The 16,250-nt window shown below is 40.0% G+C and overlaps 1 long non-coding RNA gene across 1 annotated transcript; it reads right to left on the bottom strand.

The window, feature by feature from the left end:
* Window positions 1–4,109: 4,109 nt before the first annotated feature.
* Window positions 4,110–10,229, bottom strand: LOC310843995. Its single transcript, XR_014563863.1, has 3 exons — window positions 10,096–10,229; window positions 5,572–5,770; window positions 4,110–4,269 (listed from the first exon to the last, which is right to left on the bottom strand). It is a non-coding gene; the product is annotated as an uncharacterized lncRNA (long non-coding RNA).
* Window positions 10,230–16,250: the final 6,021 nt, after the last annotated feature.

The raw sequence follows: 16,250 nt of genomic DNA, 5'->3' as shown, positions 1-16,250 counted from the left end.
TCTAGCACATGCCATGGTTCTCAGGATTTCATGGGTTGACACCTTGGCTTAGTGGTCAGGAAAACCTAAATTCATATCCCTACTCAGTCATCAACCTCGTTGTGTGACTATATGACCCCCCCCCCCCGGCTAACCTACCTCACAGGGGGGTTGTGATGATGATATGTGGGAGGTTAGATTGTGCACATAACTCTGTGATCCCTGCCAGTTTTGCTTTGGATTTAGTGATTTTATAGTGTTTTTAGTTTTGTGGTTAGGTTTGACCTTGGAGTTTATATATTTCTTCCCTGAGACCTTCTGTTAAAGTGAATCTGAAACATGGTGGACTGAAAAAGAGATTTAAGAGCAAGATGTTCTTTGAAAACGGCAACAAATAGACATGCATGTGCCATTAAACAGATTGCATGGGTCTTTTTAATTTAAAAAAAAATCATTATGACTTCTTACTTACCAATGTATCCTCAGGAAATTTAGCTGTCGGGGTCTAAGCCAACCTTTTGTGGCCTGGTAATGAGTGTTTTATCTGCTCCTATTACTTGTTGAGGTGTGTTATGGCTTTATTATTATTGTGTGTTACTTGTTTTCTTCATTTTATTGTTGTACCCTACTCTGCTATCTAGTTAAATTAAGAGCAAGTTTACTTAAAAAAATAAATATCAGTAGCAAATAAATAATGCTCCTGATAGCTTGTGTTCCATATTTGTGCAGGTAGGTAAGTAGATAGACTGGTGTAGTGGGTAAGAGCGGTAAGAGTGGGTAAGATGGTTGCCATTAATTTGATTTTAATTAATTTTATATTGAATGTTTTTAGAATGTTGAACTATTTTGATTGTTGTTAGCCGCCCTGAACCCAGCTTCAGCTGGGGAGGGCGGGATATAAATAAAATTTATTATTATTATTATTAGTCTCGTAATCTGGGGAACCGGGTTCGCGTCTCCGCTCCTCCACATGCAGCTGCTGGGTGACCTTGGGCCAGTCACACTTCTTTGAAGTCTCTCAGCCCCACTCACCTCACAGAGTGTTTGTTGTGGGGGAGGAAGGGAAAGGAGAATGTTAGCCGCTTTGAGACTCCTTAAAGGGAATGAAAGGCGGGATATCAAATCCAAACTCTTCTTCTTCTTCTTCTTCTACTACATAAAATATTAACTGCAAAATAGAACAAATTATTTTTATCAGTGGATCAGACTGTTAACTGCTCAGGGCAGTGGAATTTGCTAGGAATCATCGCCTCAAGAATGAGGGATCTACCCGCAATCAGCTATTTCTCTTTACACAGGAAGCATTACTGGTGTTACCATGTAAGTTTTGTGTGACATACCTTTTATCAGTCTTCTGGCAGTTAATTGCACAGCTTATAAGGAGCGACCCTGTGTAGTGTATTAGAAGACTGATCCTTCTGACAAGTAGTGGATCTGCAGGGTCTGGGACAAGGGTCTTTCTTAGCCCTTTCTTAGCCCTTAGCCTTAGCAGAAGCCTTTAACTAGAAAAACTGGGAGACTGAACCTAGGAATTTCTACTTGCAAGGCATGTGCTACTGCTACTGTGCTATGCTCTCCTAAAGGAATTATTGATTAATCTCTTAATGGTACTTGACAGGGACAATCCCTATATATTTGTTTTGATGTCGTATAAATGAACCATCACCAGAAAACAGACAATGGTAATTCTGCAGATTCTTCATTTCTGAGTGTTTAAGCCCTATGTGCACAATTCTAGATAGCTTTTCCTTATCCCTCTTGAACCCAATCTTCCATCATCTTTATGGAGGAAGAGCTGTATTTTGTTTTCCTTTAGCTAACTCAGCAGGAAAATGTGAAGCTACTCTCCCTGTAACCCATTTTCAAGGGCTCCTTGCTGCTTGTTTAGAAGCAAATATCTGGACACGCAAGCACTATCCATGGTGAAAATAGTGAATTATGCCCCAAATGATGCTGTGTATTGGTGTTTAAATAAAAACAGCTGTGCTGATTGCAGCTGCAGTCTAAATACAGACATAAAAGCGAGGCTTGCCAAAGAAACAAGAATAAAATAGAGAGGATTATATTATTTCTAACTATACACAGGAAATTACAAAAAAATATTTTTGATAAAACAGATTATGATTTGTTATTGCAATACAATACCTTTGACCAAGATTCCTGCTACACGGTTATTGGGTGTTAAAGAATGAAACAAACAAGCTAGCCAAATTAATTCTCAAGCATGCTAGGGCCCCACATACATGCCCAAATAACTCTGGTATAGTTGAGTGCCTTCTTGTTAGGTCATGTTCACTGTTTATTGTCATTTGCATACTGTAATGAGGAAACTGGACCATAAAGAAGGCTGATCGCCGAAGAATTGATGCTTTTGAGTTATGGTGCTGGAGGAGACTCTTGAGAGTCCCATGGACCTATCCATTCTGAAGGAAATCAGCCCTGAGTGCTCACTGGAAGGACAAATCGTGAAGCTGAGGCTCCAATACTTTGGCCACCTCATGAGAAGAGAAGACTCCCTGGAAAAGACCCTGATGTTGGGAAAGATGGAGGGCACAAGGAGAAGGGAATGACAGAGGATGAGATGGTTGGATAGTATTCTCGAAGCTACCAGTATGAGTCTGACCAAACTACGGGAGGCAGTGGAAGACAGGAGTGCCTGACGTGCTCTGGTCCATGGGCTCACAAAGAGTCAGACACGACTAAACAACAACAACAATGAGGAAACAGGAAAGGATGTGGCAGTGCTTTTCTTTTTTGTTATGAACACATACACAGATTTACTATAACATTCACACACAAGAACCCCCAAAATTGTGATGAAGATACCATCAAGGATGGGACCAGCCAGATCTACCAGGTACTGCAACAGAGCAAGTTATTCCATGCATTCCCTCCAGCTGCACATTGGAAGGAGGTGGAATGAACAGAAGTGCTTCTTGCTTCTGAGTGGTCACCATCATTCAGAAATTCCTGGAGATGAATTGCCATTACTCACATGAGAACCTTGCCCAGAATGGTATTGAAGATAGCAGCACTACAGGTGTGTATTAATAGGAAATTCAAGCCATAGGACCACAGAAAGAATTTACCATGCCTCCAAGACTGTGTTTCCTTTCTGTGGACAATAAATATACAATTAATATGCAGTTCCCCAACTCAATGAACACTGGTGCAGGGGAAGATAACAGGGAGTGGTAAGTACTGCAGTTTAACTTACACTATCACTTACTGATTCTCCAAATCTATCCAGCAGTGCAGACAGAAACTATACAAGCCCCATTGGGATGTGACAATGTTGTAGTCACAGCTAAAGGCCATTTTACAACCACTTTTGCAGACTACAGAATCAAACTCTGCTATCTAGAGTCAGAAAGCCCTGTCCCCTTCCCTCTTTTCTTTGTCTCTCTCCAATAGCCATTTATCCATAGTCTTAAGAAGTGTAATACATGGCCAAAACTATGAATGTGATTCTTTCCTCTTCTATACCTGCTAGAACCATTGTTTGAGGTGGATTGCTGCAGTCCATAGGTAGGTTTTCAAAGCAGATCGATTTTGAAAGCCCAGCGCTGGAGTCCCTAAGTAGGCTTTCAATTGCTTCCGCATTTTTTAAAGAAAACAGCAACAGCCTTCTGCATCTTGAACATTTTATCTGGCTCTGAAAAGCTGCTTCATTGAATCAGACTTTCCAGTAACACGTTCTCAAGAAATGGACAGATTCAAGATGTTTTGCTTGCAAACATCCATCACAGTGATTGCAAAAACCACCTATCTGAATATGGAACTATTTCAAAGTTGTCATTCAAGGAAGGTTTTCTTTCCAGCCCAAGATTAAATATTTTCTGTGCAGTGACCTGATCTTTCTTGAAATCTTCCAAAGTAGGCAGATGTGCCAAGAAATACAATGCACTGAAATTTCCATCTGAAAACTGATGGTACTGGGGAAGCAAGGACTCAGTATCTTATATGGTAGGTACAATACACATTTCAATGTGAACCTACTCCCCCACCCCCAATATCAAGCCAATAATATCAAAAAGTGATGACAGTGCATAATGTCCAAATTTAAAGTTGTAACCACACATGGAATTAATTGACATTGGACCTCGTTTAATTGAAATTGTTACCTGCTACTCTCCATTAGATTTTCATATTATCCTTTGAATTTTCCCTGCAGAGTAAAAAGCCAGTGTGCATGATGAGTGTGTTCTGATAAAATCTGAGTTTCATTAATATTGAAAATCTTCATTCAAACAAAGGTGATTATGCAAGGACAAATCGCACTGGCGTAACCTGCAATGAGATGAGAATGAGAAATGGCACAGTTGCATGTTGTGCATTGCAGTGAATAAGTTTGCCATCTTTTTATCACTGCTGGATACTGTATATAGAGGATAGGAAGAATGTGTAATCCAGCAGATCCTCAATGATTATCTTGCACAACAGAAAAACAATTTTGCCTGTATCTCAAAATGCTTACCACATCACTGCCCTTGCTGCAAGGATTGGTACATCTAGCTTTAATTGTTCTTCAGGACTGAAATATGAAAGCCAAATACTTAATCCCATTCCTGTAGCCCATGGCAGGTTCCCATTGCCAAGGCTTAATTACACTACAACACTCTGGTGAGGATTATTAATTATGGAAATAATGGAAATGTTACACATAAAGTACCTTGGTTCAACAAATTACATTTTTATAATTAATGCTGGAGAGTGGGCTCAGGATGGAATCTGCTGTTAAAGTCTAGGTGCATAGTTTTACTTCTCCCTCCCTAACCTCCATCCAGGCAACCAAGAAGCATTGTCAGAGTCAAATGACATACAGTGGTACCTCAGGTTAAGTACTTAATTCGTTTTGGAGGTCCGTTCTTAACCTGAAACTGTTTTTAACCTGAAGTACCACTTTAGCTAATGGGGCCTCCTGCTGTTGCCATGCTGTCGGAACACGATTTCTGTTCTCATCCTGAAGCAAAGTTCTTAACCTGAAGCACTATTTCTGGGTTAGCGAAGTCTGTAACCTGAAGCGTATGTAACCTAAGGTACCACTGTATTCTAGCCAGGCAACAACATGCAAGGAAGGTATGAAGCAGGGTTTTGAGGGGCGTGGCTTGAGAACAGGAGGTGTAGCTTGGGGAGAGTTCCAGGTATCATAGAGACATGCCTTCAGGGACATATTTGACCTCAGGGACTAAGGTTCCCGCCCCCTTGAGCTATAATCTTACTGAGCAGTGGCTTGAGTTATATGTCCAAAATGGTGGTCAACACTGGTGTTGTAGATATTTGGTGATGTCAGCCCATGGCGCCAGCCCTGTTACTAGGGAATAAGTCTCACTGAATCAGTAGGACCTGCTTCCAAGTAAGAGTGAGTTGAAGAGTTGAACCAAACTACAAATGTGTGTTTCATTCTGGCTTAGAGTAAAACATCCTCCTTTCACATGACATTGTATATTCAGACTCTTAATACTGCTCTGTGATTCTTTAACCCCCCCCCCCAAATACACAAAGTAAAACAGTCCTTATTTTTGGCAATTACTAAGACAAAGGAGCACATTGTGACATTATTAAAGCATTATCGACCTACAAATTAGTTACCTTATCCATTCTCTATCTGCATAATCCTCATACTCCAGTCATTATGTTTACAAATCCAAATGAATTTTATGCAGCCCAGATCTAATTAATTTTGGATTAGCCTTCCAGACACATGCAGCTCTGATCAGAACAATCTGTATTCTCCCTTTTCTGATTAGGGTGAAGCAGGTGTAGTCCTTTTTTTTTTTCTTGGGATGTGCTGGAACATGAATAGCAAGAAGCTGGTTAATCCGTAGTCTTATTTACAACATCCTGGGGTTTGTTATTGGAACCCTCAGGGACCTAGGGAGTGTCAGGGAGGTAAAAATAAACTCAGCCCATTCCTTGTAGAGATTGAGATCTAGCCAGAGAATTCAGATGTTGCATAATGAAAACTAGCCAATGAATTTGACAGTTCCTTCCCTTCCCTAACATAACTAACTAGTCAACAAAAATGGAAGTCAACATTCTCGTAACTATCTAATGCTAATATAATATGACATGATATATGATATGATATATACAACATAGCCTTCTGCGATCTCTTTAGTGTATCTCCTTGTAAATTTGTGGATACACACACAATCACAAATTATTTGGGAAAAAGGAACAAGTTTTAATAATTGTTTATAATCTTGCATTAGTCCTCAAGTAGTTTACTGTTTCAATTTCAGTTATGCACTGTTGTCCCTGAAAAAGAGGCAAGGGTCAGAGATGGAGAATGCAATGACTGGGGATTTGAATTTGGAGTCCTAATATTCCAGCTAAATATTCCGCTACTGCACCAAAATAGCTCCCCCTACATTTGAATATTCATGAAGAAGATGAAAACCAGATGATATCCATTGAAAATAGCATGCTTCAAAGTAACAGAAAAGCAAACAGAAACCAAGATTTCCCACCCACCTATTAAGAACAGCCATGGGTGTGGATTCAGTCTGGGAGAGGCAGTTGCCCTCAGAGACAACTCCCAATGTACATACTAAACTGGAAGCAATTATAGAAGAAAAGCCAGTGTGCCCGTTCCTCTCTGACTCCAAGAATCCACTTTGCTCTTCTCTGACTCCAAGGACTTAGAAGCCTTAGTGGAACCACAGCCTCTCTCATCCTACCAGAATTGGTGACTGTTAAAGTGGGCTGGGCCCCTTTAACTGATGCACAGTGGTACCTCGGGTTAAGAACTTAATTCGTCTGGAGGTCCGTTCTTAACCTGAAACTGTTCTTAACCTGAGGTACCACTTTAGCTAATGGGGCCTCCCGCTGCCGCTGCGTGATTTCTGCTCTCATCTTGAAGCAAAGTTCTTAACCCAAGGTACTATTTCTGGGTTAGCGGAGTCTGTAACCTGAAGCATCTGTAGCCTGAAGCATCTGTAACCCGAGGTACCACTGTATATCACAGAAGGTGGAGCTGGCTACTGAGAGAGACAGAGCTGCAGCTCCTTTTTAAGTTAGGATGACTGCTGATGAAACAACAATGGATCTCTGCTCTTGTGGAATCCCCTTCCCAGGTCCTGCATGGAACTGTCCAGAATGCCACTGAAGCTAGGGCCAGCCACTGCAGAGACTTTCTCTCAAAGCAGAACATAACCTTTCCAGGTTTTGTCATGTCATGTCCTGCTTCTTTTGTGTGTGTGCTAACTTAAAAGAGGTAAAGAACCTCCTTTCCCCATATGAAGCAACTTGGACTCTGCGTTCATCGCCTGAGGCACTTCTTCGTGTGCTGCCTCCATGAGAGGTCCACAGGATGACAAGAACTGCCCTGAGACCTGCAGATATAGGGCGGTGTATAAATTCAATAAATAAAGAATAAAAAACAGGCCTTTTCTGCAGCGGCTCCCCATTTGCAGAATACTCTCCCCAGGGAGGCTCAACAGGTACCTTCATTATGCATCTTTAGGCACCAGGTGAAATCATTCCTCTTCAATCAGACTTTTGCCTGATTAACATTAAATGTCTTTTTGAATGTGTTTGTGGTAGAGGGTATGTTATAGGTTTGTTTTGATTTTTTATTATGTATTCTGTGTTTGGGGAAGATAAATAACCCACAGTGTTTTAAATGTGTTGGTGGGGAGGGGGGGATATTGTTGTTTCTGTTTTAATTATTTGTGCTTTCATCTTGTGAACTGCCCTGAGATCCTTTGATGATGGGTGGTATATAAATCTAATAAATAATAATTATTTTATTTTGCTGTGAACCACCCTGAGATATTCAGATGAAGGAAGGTATACTTTTTATTATTATCTATTGGAAAATACATTTTACTAAGGGGTCAGCAGGACACAGTCAAGATGGAATATACAACAATAATTTCTTTGTCAAGGAAAAGGATAATAGACTTAGTGGTTTTGAAGTAATGTTCTGCAAATACAAAATGCAGACATAATAGATTTTAAGCATAAAGTAGAATGATTTTGGATCCTTAGCGGGTAGTCTATATATATAAAACGATGTTAAAATATGTCTGAAGACTTTAACAAAGGAAATGTAACAATAAGCTGACTTCGTATATAAAAAAGTCTTGTTAAAATGAAAATGCTGGTCAAGCAAGTGCCCCTACTCCAGAAACTAATAAGAAAAAGGACTGAAGTTGCAGGAGGGGCAGGTTTTCCAATAAAACAGGTGCTGAATGTTTCATCTTATAGCTTTCTGCCTTTTCTCCCTAGCATTCACACAAAGACCCAGAATCTTCAATGGCAAAATATTTATTAGGAGAAATTTCCTATAGGTTACCAATAAACTGTTACTTTCCTAGGGTTCCAGCTGCTGCCCAATAACAATCTCATCATTAGCAGCTGTTGCTGCAACATGTAAGGCAGATTGCATGAGGATAAAATGAATGGCTTGTCTCTGAAGGGAGATTAGATGTTGCTCACCTGCTCTTCCCCTCTAAAACCAAACTGGCTTCATTATCTTTATCACTGAAGCATATTCCATCAAGGTAGAGAGCTTCTGCCCAGAGACAGGGGGGGTCATTGGATGGGTCACTGATGCTACCAGGAGCTGCTTACCAGCTTCACGCAGAGAATCAGTGACCATGACTGAAAAGCTTATTCCCCTCCTTTTATAAAGTCCAATGCAGCAGGAGTCTAGATCAATGTCTTTTCGATATATACCGGCTTTTACCTGCATAGAAAGGGATTTGATGTAATGCTAAACTATATTGAATTTCTTTCTTTTTGTCCCACTCTCTGATGAGATATTCTCCAAGACTGGAGATTTGCTGTGAAAAGCAGTGACACTAAGTGTGATGTACCCTTCAGTTAAGCCTTTGGAAGCTCTGCATTTTACTCCAATGCATTGCTTGGAGAAATTTCCTATTTCTTAGTTCTTTTAGAATACAATATGCTGGAACAGATGGTTGCCTTCGCTCCAGGCTGCCAGACTCAGCCTCACAAGTGGACCCACAAACATAATACCCCCAGGTGTCAGTTGGTAATAACTCAGCAACCCAGTCAAGCGAGACACTGCAAATCTCTCATCTATACTCTTCAGTTACAATGTTTTCTCCTAAACACACAAAAGAACCAGCTTCATTTAATAAATTTGGAGATCTCATAGACCTTCCATTGGATTTAACAAATCTTTGTAACCAATGGCCTGTTCTGGATTAGCCGTTTCATACTATCCTTAAGGATAAGGAAGTTCCAAGACAGTCCTCCAATGTCAGTCTCCTTGTGAGAGCAACAACAAGCCGTGGTTTTTTTCCTTCTAATATCATTGTTTACAAATATACAGGTAAAGAAGTTAGGGTATAAATTAGGCATAGGCAAACTCAGCCCTCCAGATGCTTTGGGACTACAATTCCCATCACCCCTGACCACTGGTCCTGTTAGCTAGGGATGATGGGAGCTGTAGTCCAAAAACATCTGGGGGGCCGAGTTTGCTTATGCCTGGTATAAATATTCACATAGGAAAGGTAAAGAAGTTAGGGTATAAATAGTCACATGGGAAAGTAGTGGTAGTCCGGAAGCCCAATGAATTCTTCAAGATAGTAGCATCCCTGAATGGCAGCCATCTTAGCAGAACTGAGATCTGTTTCCAGGCTCACTTCAAAGTGCTGGTTTTAACATTTAAGTTTCTCAATGGTTTGGGGCCAGAAGGATCACTTCTTCCCTTGCCCAGAGTTTAGCATCATGCCCCTAAATTGACCACAAAAGCCATATCTTTATTACTATACGCAGATGATGTGGTACTTCTATCTCAAACAAAAGTGGGCCTAAAAAGATTGATGAGGGCATTCTCAGAATACTACGAAAGAGAACAGCTGGTTGTGAATTACAAGGAAACTGTAGGGCCCATAGATGGTATATGGATAATCAGTTGATCGAACAAGTTAAAGTCTTTAAATACCTCAGCCTTGTTTTTCAGTCAACAGGGTCATCAGAACTATACAAAGGGGGAAATGTTGCAAAGCGCAAACATTCTGACATACCTTTTCCATACAAAAGGTGGCAATCACATACCACCAGCACTTGAAGTGTTTAAAGCTAAACCCCTAGCACAGTTATTATATATATGGGGCTCAGATTTGGACAGGCACTCACCTTGGATCTGCAGAAGCTGTTCAGTTTAAGTTCCTAAGGCATTTTTTTTCTGTTCCATTCTGTGTTCCAAATGCTTCATTGCGCTTGGAGGCTAATCTCCCTTCTGTTGAATTACAGATTTGGTGTAGGATGTTGCTTCTGTGTCCTTTCTTCTAGCAAATCAAGATAATCAGGTGACAGCAAAAACTGCAAATATATATATATATATATATAGCAGGGACAATTAGAATAAGTTTTTACCTCTAGCTTCAATACTTTGTATTTTATTTTATAACTAAGGCTAGTGGCTGATGCAAAGAAAGATTCTTCTGATTCCGATTCCTCCCTTGTATGCCTACCCAAACCCTGCAGTCGTGTTTGGAAAACTTTTGCCGAATATCACCACCAACTGAAATCCACTAGGTGGCTATGAGAGAGAGTGCGCCTTCTCAGTGATAGTACCTCAGTTGTGAAAGTCTCTCCCCAGAAAGGCTCAACTGGTGCCTGCTCTGGCCTGTTTTTAGTGCCTGGCAAGTACTATTTTATTTTCCCACGTTTTTATGGGCCCTTGGATGCTTTTAAGGCTGTTTGAGGTTTTTGTTTGTGACATTTTAAGACCTGGCTATGCTTGTTTTTATTAGTTTATACCTTTTATATTATAATAAAAATTATATCTTTTTATTAGTTTATACCTTTTATATTTTCTGCCAACCTAGCAGTTCAAAAGCACATCAAAGTGCAAGTAGATAAATAGGTACCGCTCCGGCGGGAAGGTAAACGGTGTTTCCGTGCACTGCTCTGGTTCGCCAGAAGTGGCTTAGTCATGCTGGCCACATGACCCGGAAGCTGTACGTCAGCTCCCTCGGCCAATAAAGCGAGATGAGCGCCGCAACCCTAGAGTCGGCCACGCCTGGACCTAATGGTCAGGGGTCCCCTTACCTTTTTACCTTTTATATTATACATTTTATATTATACCTTTTATTTATTAACTATTTATTATAATAAACTATTTATTAGTTTATACCTTTTATATTATAATAACAATTGTATTTTTAAAAAAAATATACACAAATTCACCACCAACATCTTTGGTTATGTCATGTTCTAACAAGAGCTCAAGGTTGACAGTGGGAGCACAGCAATGTCCTGTCAAAAGGCCAAGACCAGAGTACCAGCAGGACCTTGGAGAGTTCCCAGGCTTCTGCTAAAATACTGTTGCCTTGCAAGTACCTAGCTCTGACAGAAGCCTTATATTTTTTGCCTGGACTGTAGTGAACTCTACCTCCTTTGAGGAGCTGGGAGATTGATAAAGAGTTCTAACCTTATTCCCAAGCTTTTAATTCCTGTGGGACTAATTTGACAAGGGGTACAATGGGAAACTCCTCCTCAGAATTAGAGGACGGCAGCAAGGCTATGCCCTCCAGTTGGGAGAGTTTCAAAGATGACCTGAACAGTCCTTTACCCAAGGATGGAAACAGAGCCAAATCCTCCTCTGATTCCATTGCACTATGCATGGCATCTGGGTTATAAACTACAAACAGGTTATAGATGTTCTCTTAGTAAAGTGCTATTGCAAAAAAAGAGAATGGAAAAAGCCATTATGCAGAACAAGTTTCTTTCAAAGCCAGAGACAGTTATTCATACTTTATATTGAACATGGGTACAATGTGTTTGTTCGTGTGTTGAATGGCTCATAAGAAAGAGCCTACATGTGTTGCTTTTTAAATTTACAACATGAAGTGATTCCCTGTGTAATGTAAATTATTTTATGTTGCTTTAAAAGACAAAAAGAAAAACAGTATTACCATAAGCTGTTCAGAGCTGCCTCTTTGGGGATACTAAGCCTTTTAGAACAGTCCCATGAGGGGTAAAACTTGTTCTTACTGCCTAATGAGAAAAAGGATGAAAACATATTAAGGCCAAAGCCACCAAACAATGCCTGATAAACCTCTGAAGTTCTGAATGTTTCAGACTATTATCCATTTTACTGCAAGAGTATATACACTAATAATATTCCAAATATTTTATGAACAGGCCTTGCCCTTTAATCAATTAGTCTTTTTTGCTAAATGTCCATGTAAGTTACTATCACATCATGCCAATTATCTACTTCTGTTCTAAACAAGAACTTCGTATCATTGAAGCATAGTCTCTATTTCCTGCCATCAAAAGCTATAATCTGTGGTATCAATGAGTTGCAGCTAAAATTAGATTGACAAGGGTGTCACCCCCACTTTTTGGCATACTATAATTTCCCTCTCTAAAATCCAAGCTTTTATGTTATGTCATCTTTGGTGATGGACCAATAGTCAAAGAGGTCCATCAAGTGGAAAATTAATAACCAAGATGCTGTTGCCTATAATCTCTCTTTAATCAGTGAAATGTACATCCATTCATTCTTGTATTCATTGGTTCCAACAAGTCCTTTCATCCACTAGGATTCCCCCTCCCTTGCCAAACTGCTTAGACTGAGTCACCATCTGGTTTCTTCAAATGATTTTTCCATCCTATATAGAAAGTATTTTCCCATTATCAACTTTGTCAGGGCCATGGACCCAAGGCTCAAACAGCAATAGATATTAGGAAAGAGAATATGGAAAATGTGCTTCAGATAATATGGGACAAGGGGGATAAAAGTGCAGCCCTGACCTAATCTCATAGTTCATACAAGATGACCATTGCTGTGCTCAACCAGTTGTCCCTTTCCTTCCCCACCCAGCTCACCCTAGACTACAGTTGTATAATGAAAATATATAAGGACTAGGTTGCTGGAAATAAGCTGAACACATTGGAAAAGTGCCTCTCTCTCTCTATGCCCAATTCCACTTTTTAACCTATTTTTACGCCAGACAACCTTTCCAAAATCTCTTTTGACTGCTCATCCATTCTTTTTAACCAACATTTTAGTCTTTTCTACATTTATTTTAAAACCTGCACTTCTCCAAACTTTTTAATTTCCTAAAACCTTAGGAACGCTTACTTTAGGCTGTTCCACTGTTAAGATCACATCATCCACAAAAGCCTTTAATTTATAAGTTCTACACCCTACTTTTATACCTTTGATATCCTTGTTTTCCCTAATATTCTGCAGCAGTATTCCCAACGTCGTTCTATGCCCAATTCCAGGCAGATATGAGAAGAAGAACACTTTGAAAAACGTATGCCTTGGGATACCCTGGACATTAAGAGGAATGGTCAACGTGTTCTTGTGCCTTCAGAGTAAATAGACTTACATTACTGGTCTAGTGGAGGGAAATCAATTGAATTAACATATGAGCATGGATTAAGGAATATTTGGCATATTATACCATGGAAGGTGGAGCAGCAAAGGCATAATTGTTTTTTTGCTTGTGTTTTGCATAGGGCTGGTTGGATGAGGGTAAGTGAGTGGAGCTCAGAATTGTCAAAATTAAAGTGTTACAAAAATGTGTTGGAGAATGGAAGATGTTAAAGGGATAATTGGGATATTCATCAACTGAGTATAGGACCTAGTAATCAAGGCTGAGGGAAATGAGTTGGATCTGGAAGGGTGAGTAAATGTGATGTGTGTGTGTGTGTGTGTGTGTGTGTGTGTGTGTAAATAAATAAAATGGATTGTTTAAATGGATATATAACAAGATGGAGAAGGAGTGGGTGGACTATTGATAGCCCTGTTTAAATTGTGTCAATTTCATCTACAACAATGGACATTCTACTCATGGAAACAAATATAAAATCATAAGTAGATTATTATTCATGAGATGTACAGCCACACCGTATGACAGATAAAAACCAAACACAATAAGAACATTTCAATTGGTGTACCAATAATGAAACAATTTGAGCCTATAATTATGTAACCCATAGTAGGATTGGAAAATGGTTTGTTGTTGTTTAGTCGTTTAGTCGTGTCCGACTCTTCGTGACCCCATGGACCAGAGCACGCCAGGCACTCCTGTCTTCCACTGCCTCTTGCAGTTTGGTCAGATTCATGTTTGTAGCTTTGAGAACACTGTCCAACCATCTCGTCCTCTGTCATCCCCTTCTCCTTGTGCCCTCCATCTTTCCCAGCATCAGGGTCCTTTCCAGGGAGTCTTCTCTTCTCATGAGGTGGTCAAAGTATTGGAGCCTCAGCTTCACAATCTGTCCTTCCAGTGAGCACTCAGGGCTGATTTCCTTCAGAATGGATAGGTCCATGGGACTCTCAAGAGTCTCCTCCAGCACCATAACTCAAAGGCATCAATTCTTTGGTGATCAGCCTTCTTTATGGTCCAGCTCTCACTTCCGTACATCACTACTGGGAAAATCATGGCTTTAACTATACGGGCCTTTGTTGGTATGGTGATGTCTCTGCTTTTTGGAAAATGGTTAGTTTAAGTTAAATGGCTTCATTTATATATCAGAATACTGTACTAATGCATGGTCCATAGTAACCATGCCATTATGCAGACATTAGGACAGTAAGTCAAATAAGAGGGAGAACTGTAATTCAGTGGCAGAGCTTGTTTCATATACTGTACCAAAGGCCTCAAGTTCACTCCCTAGAGTCACCAGGTAGGGCAGGGAAAGTTTCCTTCCTGAAATCTTGGAGAGCCACTGCCTGTGTCAACAATTCTGAGCAAGATGGACTAGTAGTCTAACTTTATGTATGGTAGAGTCCCATGTCCCCAATCACAGCATATAATTCTAGACCAAGCCAAAAGACCAAGCCATTTGAAAATAATTCTTAACTTTCTCAAATAACATTTGCCTCCACAACCTTTAAATATGATACAATGTGGTTTTGGGCCAGCTTCTTAAAATAAAGCAAATATATATTAAATATATTTAAAAAAACATTGTCTGATAGCATTCAGGCTGTGCAAGCTTGAGATCTGAAGCTGTTGGTTACATTGAAACCAGATTTTTGTTCAAATAAGTGCTGAAACTGCAATTTTGCAGTCTGTCAAAATTAGTTATTTATAGCATCTCTAAGTATATTTTCCCTGACTTTGACAATACTAGCATATTCTGAGGAAGTAGAATTGGCTGCAGATAACTCAAGTGCTATAGATTCCAGGCGTATAAGATTTGCTAAGCACTCCAAAATTGGGAATCAAAGGTGGGGTTAATGCAGAAGGAACCTTTGGAAGAAAAATGTTATACAGCTGACATTGTTCGTACTTGTTAGAGAGGGATGATAAACTTCGGTTCATTTTATATGGATTTTGAGAAATGTACAAGTGATATCACAGCCCAGCATGAACAGTTCAGAAAGGTACTGCTGTGCCACTAGCAATATGAAATTCCCTTAATTGATAGAGGCAGTTCATGTGTATCTGGGAGCTGGATTCCTCTGGAATTCAAATGCATGGCTAGAACATATGGTGGATGGAGTGGCAGATTGGTATCTTCACTTGGAGCAGGATAAACCTAAGTAACATTTGTATTGCCTTGGGACTGGTGATGTCCATCGTGAAGGGGTGGGATTCTAAGCCCAGTTCACTTTTCATTTTGTTCTTTATAACTGGGTTAAAAATACAACAACCCAGCTTTTTGTTGTTGTTTAGTCGTTTAGTCGTGTCCGACTCTTCGTGACCCCATGGACCAGAACACGCCAGGCACTCCTGTCTTCCACGGCCTCCTGCAGTTTGGTCAAACTCATGCTGGTAGCTTCGAGAACACTGTCCAACCATCTTGTCCTCTGTTGTCCCCTTCTCCTTTTGCCCTTCGTCTTTCCCAACATCAGTATCTTTTCCAGGGAGTCTTTTCTTCTTATGAGATGGCCAAAGTATTGGAGTCTCAGCTTCACAATCTGTTCAGCTTTAGCACTTGGCTTTTTTCACAAAGCCAGTCTGTCTAGCACCAATTCTCAGGCTGCCTTTGTTCCATGCTGCTAACACAGATCTTCTTTTCCACCTCTGAGTCCACATTTGTGCGTCACCAGCCTCCTTCACAAATCTGCTTTGAATAAATCCATGATTATGTGTTTTCATTTTAATCCCAGAGAACAATAGCAATAGCAAAAATCGGTGTGCATACCTATAAGTGGCAAATAATTTAGGAATACATATCTCTAAAAATATAAACAAATCATATTCTGTGAATTTATTTGCTTTAATTAATAAAAAACCTGAGAAGGAAATGCACAGATGGACCAAAGTGAATCCCTCACTGTTAGGTAAAATATATATGCAGTGCAGATTATGGCAGTGCCA

The sequence above is a fragment of the Podarcis gaigeae genome (genome assembly GCF_964106915.1).
Source record: "Podarcis gaigeae genome assembly, chromosome: 4".
NCBI classification, from domain to species: domain Eukaryota; kingdom Metazoa; phylum Chordata; class Lepidosauria; order Squamata; family Lacertidae; genus Podarcis; species Podarcis gaigeae.
The sequence above is the reverse complement of the archived record's forward strand: the minus strand, read 5'-3'. Positions and strand labels throughout refer to the sequence as shown.